This window comes from Rhipicephalus microplus, chromosome 3, assembly GCF_043290135.1.
Source record: "Rhipicephalus microplus isolate Deutch F79 chromosome 3, USDA_Rmic, whole genome shotgun sequence".
NCBI classification, from domain to species: Eukaryota; Metazoa; Arthropoda; class Arachnida; order Ixodida; family Ixodidae; genus Rhipicephalus; species Rhipicephalus microplus.
Genome location: NC_134702.1, coordinates 279,457,124 through 279,462,316, shown reverse-complemented (window position 1 = coordinate 279,462,316; position 5,193 = coordinate 279,457,124). Strand labels below are relative to the sequence as shown.

General features: G+C 44.0%; 1 long non-coding RNA gene across 1 annotated transcript; it reads left to right on the top strand.

Moving 5' to 3' along the window:
• The first annotated feature begins 836 nt into the window (after positions 1–836).
• Positions 837–2,000, top strand: LOC142804285 (uncharacterized). The gene is made up of 2 exons (XR_012894570.1): positions 837–1,408; positions 1,705–2,000. It is a non-coding gene; the product is annotated as an uncharacterized LOC142804285 (long non-coding RNA).
• The last annotated feature ends 3,193 nt before the right edge of the window (positions 2,001–5,193 follow it).

The window sequence follows — 5,193 nt, the reverse complement described above, 5'->3', positions numbered from 1 at the left end:
TGCCGTCCGGCGGTCCAAGCTACGGCAGCTACTGCTGTGTATCGTGGTGCTTCAACAATGGCAGAACCCACAAGAAGCCTGGGACGAGTTTCTTCCGCGTACCACGGGACGGCAGGTGTGTTAAAGCTTTTGTATAGTTTGCATGTCTGTAGGCTTACTGTTCGTACTTGCTAAGTGAGGGTAACAATAAAAAATCACTATTCAAGCACTTCCCCTTTCAGCTGATAGTTCATTGCCAATGCAGGATGAAAGCATGGATGCAGTATGCTGGACGCGACGATCTCCTGAGTAAGCCGGCCAGCCTATTGTACGCAACGTACAGGGTTTGTAGCGACCATTTTACTGCTCAAAGTTTCATGGACCCTGGGCACACAAGGCTTACAAGAAAGGCTGTTTCCAGTGTGCAACCAGCTGTACCATGTAAGTGATTGACTGAAACTCAAATATGTGCATAGCAGCCACTTGTATTGAATCAGTGGCAACAGTTAACCGTGAAGATCTTTGTAGCCGATGGAGAAACCTCACTACAGAAGTAACACTTGGAAAGTCTTAAATTCTGTGAATTGTGGGCTATTACCTTCCTAACAGCAGCTTTACATTTCTGTCATTTTTTGATGCTCTGGACCTGCGCAACTTGTTTTGAAAGACTTTAAAGGGCTATTTTACGTTATCTTCAAGCCTGAGTGCACATGTACGTATACCTTTCTTCAGTGAAAGCTGCCACTGTTGATAATTCCAAAAATCACAAATTACTTGTTTCCTAGTAGGTGCCTTCTCTTTTCTTCCACGTACGACCAATTTATGCGTTTGAAAGAGCTGTTTAAGTTTCCCCATGCTACAAGCTTTGTAACTTGTACCAACTGCACATATATGCAGGTTCTCTGAGCGTCGCTTCAAGTAGTGACTGTGACATGGCTGCAGAAGCTGCACTGCAAGGTGCGGATGAGCTTCAGTTTGTGTTATTTTAAGCCTCTTACTGACACATTGTCGTAATTTCATTTCTTCAGGACCTGCGGTAGAGGCTTCAAAAAGCGGCTTCCACACATTGAGGTGCCCCGATGAACAGGGTGCGTTCAGTGTCGCGATTTCTTTTTTTTTTTTTACCCAAATTGACTGTTGACCAAACGTCTGCAGGTGGCAGCTCCGTTGTAGCAGGTGAAAGAATTTCTGCTGATTTCGTCTTGCCGGAGAAAACCTTAACCAGTTGTTCAGCTGTCACAAAAGGAACTTGTGTGACCGGTAAGTTGTATGTTCACTTCAACACCAGAGTGGATTGATATAGAGACTTCCGCAGGCCGCTTGCAAGATTGTTCCGACAGCACTGTCCGAGGCACTGAACAAGCTTCCCAAGACCCTCCAGAAGACGTCTCCGCCAACAGCTCCACGCCTGAGTGCCCTAGAGAAAATGGTGACTATGCTTTTATTGCAGCAGTTTTTAATGTGCTATTTTATGTTTACGACATTCTGAGGAAACTATCCTCAAAAGGAAACTACGTGTGCACTTACAAAATGTAAGGGTGGGCTCTCAGTGATTTTCATTTTTTTTGTGCATTGTCAACATTGTGAATGGTTTGTTTTTAGGTAGTGGAATCGAAAACTTTGTACCACAGAAAGTTGTGCACCTTGGGTCTGAAAGAGCGAGGAAAGTGCTCGTATGGGGTTAGTTGTTCTTCACTTTTACATCAATTTTTTTGTTTATTGCAGTGCGTTCCTGTGTGCCAGCGACAATGTCTCCATCAATGAAGTACAAGCAAACCATTAAACATCTGCAAGCCAAAGTAGCAGCACAGCGGAAAACTATCAAAAGACTGCAGAGACAGCCTCACCAAGCACCGTCATCGACTTCGAAGGCCCTTGAAGTTATCCGACCGCACGTCACCGAGGAGGTTTTTAAACTTCTTTCTGCACATGTTCGCTTGAGGCCCAAACGCAAGGGCAAGCGGTTTCCCGTGTGGTTCAAGAAATTCGCTCTTCACTTAAACTTCCGAGGTCCGCGAGCATACCGATTTCTGGCTCCATATTTTTCTTTGCCCTCCCGGCGTTCATTAAGGAGGTGGCTAGCTAATGTAAAGATGACTCCAGGCATAATTCCAGGAATCCTTTCTTCTATTGCAACAAATACTCAAGCTTGGAATGAACGGGACCGAGTGTGCGCTTTAGTTTTCGACGAAATAGCACTCAAAAAGAATTTGTACTATGATGCTGCAAGAGACGTTGTCCAGGGTTTTACAGATGATGGCACTCATCGCACTTCAACCATCGCTGATCGAGCACTGGTTTTTCTTCTTGTTGGCGTTTCAAGAAAGTGGGTTCAGAAAGTCGGTTGCTTTTACTATAGGGCACACATCAACACCATCATCTGTTATGCATAACTTGCTGGTGTCACTCATTTTGGAGCTTAGGAGCATTAATATTGCAGTGAAAGCAGTCATTTGTGACCAGGGCAGTTCAAATGTAAGTCTCGCTAACCAACTAAGAGTGACTGTAGCAAAGCCTTTTTTTGAAGTTAATGGTGAGCGGGTATATTACATTTTTGATGTTCCGCATTTAATTAAAACAACGCGCAATAATGTCCAAGCACACAAGTTATACATTGGGGATGACATCGTTAACTGGTCGCACATTGTAAGCCTTTACCAATTCTCACATGAGTTGCGGTTGCGATTGGCTCCAAAGTTGACTGAACGGCACGTTCATCAGAAACCTTTTTCTAATATGAAGGTCAGCAGAGCAACTCAGGTCCTCAGTGCATCAGTTTCGATTGCTATCACGGCAATGGTGTATGCGAAGGTGCTGCCTGCCTCGGCCATCACTACAGCTCAATTTTGTGATCGTATGGACAGGATTTTCGATGCTTTGAACAGCTCGAGTAAAAAAAGAACTTCGCAAAAGCTGCGGCATGCAATCATGAAAAATGATTCAGAGCTGATTGACTTCCTCCGAGGCCAGCTTCCCTGGATTGCATCATGGCAGTTTGCTGGCAGACGTCAACCACAAACCATCGTAGGTTGGCAAATTACAATTCAGGCAATTTGTCAACTATGGGACAACCTCTCCAAAAATTACAATTTTGAATACCTGTTAACACGCAGGCTTCAACAGGATCCTCTGGAGAACATATTTGGCCACATTAGGCAAAAACAGGGTTGCAACACCAACCCCAATGTAGCACAATTTATTTGTGGCCTGAAGCACATCTGCATAAGAAAACTCTTCAAGCTGTCAGAATACGGAAATGTCGAGGATGATGAATGTGACCTCCTCCAGGAGCAGCTCTTGCCATTCTCCCTCACCAGTGCGTCTCTTGTGGATAATGAGGAGTGTGCACAGCCACAGCCTGACGACTTTCCCGCTCTAGACGATCTCTCTGAACTTGCGACAAACGTTCACTCCCATATTATCGATGACACCGCTGCATATTATGTAGCTGGTTTTCTCATCAAACACTTCCTTCGGAATGCATGTGACGGTTGCAGTTGCCCACAGTTACTGAAAGACGACAGTGAGACGCTTAAGGGTACCCACCAGTATTTCACAATGCTCAAAGCATACTACGTCCCCAGCAAACTTTTTGGGAATCTCACTGTGCCATCAGAAGCAGCTTTTGCATTCGTACAACAACTTGAATCTCACTTTCTTGCCATAATTGAGGCCACTGCACATCACCTGAAAGTGTGCGATGTTTTGTATCACCATCTGTCAAGTGTTGGCGATTTTCATTTCTGCTCTGCTGGGTGTCGCGCGAAGTTTCTGAAAATGTTTTGCCGGGTTCGTTTATGTTGGCATGTGCGTTTTGTGAACCGAAACTTAGATGGGGTTAGGTTCCAGTCTTCAATCTCGGGCATACAGCTTGACAAGTTCAAAGGTTAGCAATTAGCGGCGGGTGTACACTAAAGTATTCGAGTTGAGCCGAATCCTGCAACAGCTTTGTTATGTTATTACTTCGTTACAGCAGACTTCATTATGGTCTTATATGCTTATATTCAGCTCAACTGGACTAGCCACTCCTTCGTTGCATACATTGTTTAGGTTACCCGCTATGAAGAGTAGGGACACTGTGTATTCACTCGAAGTGATTTGCATAACCTTAAAAAGAATGTTGGGTATCCTGTCTGTATTTTCGTAGCAAATGCGGGCAAACTGTACACTTTACTGTGGCTCACTCTGTCACTGTGTATGCTTTATCTCTCCAGCTCAAGTAATATATCGATAACAAAACCGCTTGTTGAAATGTCTTCGAGCGGGTAAGGAACACAGTATGAAGTGGGCACGGTTCACGTTATCACGCTTTTCGTATTTTAGCTTCTCATCAACCTCCTCATCTCGCCCATCAAAATTTTCAAAAGAATACCCAAATTTGTAGCGTTTGATGGGGCTGCGGACGCCGCCATTTTTATTTTTATATAGCTTGCGAGTGATAACGTACGATGTAGAGCCTTTGTGAAAAATAATGAGCCAAAGTGGTTTCCTTCTGCTATTTATTAGCCCTGTAATACCGCTCTCGTAGCACCAATTAAAGTCCAAAATTCTGGATAAAGTGATGACTACAATCTATTTTAGCTCGCAAGCGTCACAGCAACACCCAGACGCAAATCACTTGGGATCTTAAGTTTTTGATGAAGGCGACGCATAACAAAAGCCACAAGACCTGCCAGTGTTGTAGCATCAAGTTTGTCTTTCACGTAGTGAGCAAGCTGCAAAGCCCTACCTTTCTGAGGACAAGCAGGCATCAAGTCTGCTTTTTTTCATTTCGGACTAGCTGTTCTTAAGCACAGCCAGCACACTACATCTTTGCCTTTCTGCTATATTGTGTCATGTGGTTTCTGTGCGCTCTTTTTTTCTATGCATTATTTCGGTTAAGCCCAGGCGTGATTCGCGACTTCATTGCTGTGTATATGTCACTTCTTCATCAGCATTGTGCGCTGTGTTTTTGCCATAGATCCTTACCCACTGGCCCGGTGTGTCATACTTCACCAGCTTCTCGGCTTCTGCCAACTCTAGCGATGTGTGCGTTGTCTGTGTTCTCTATGTATTTGTTACAATATTTGTTACAATTTATTTGTAAGGCGAGATGCATTTGTTGTCTACCTTTGTCATATTGTGCTTTTTATATTCTCATACTCTACCTTGCCTTTGAATAAAACATTGCGGATGCTCTGTTTCTTAGACTGATATATACATTGATCACTTGTT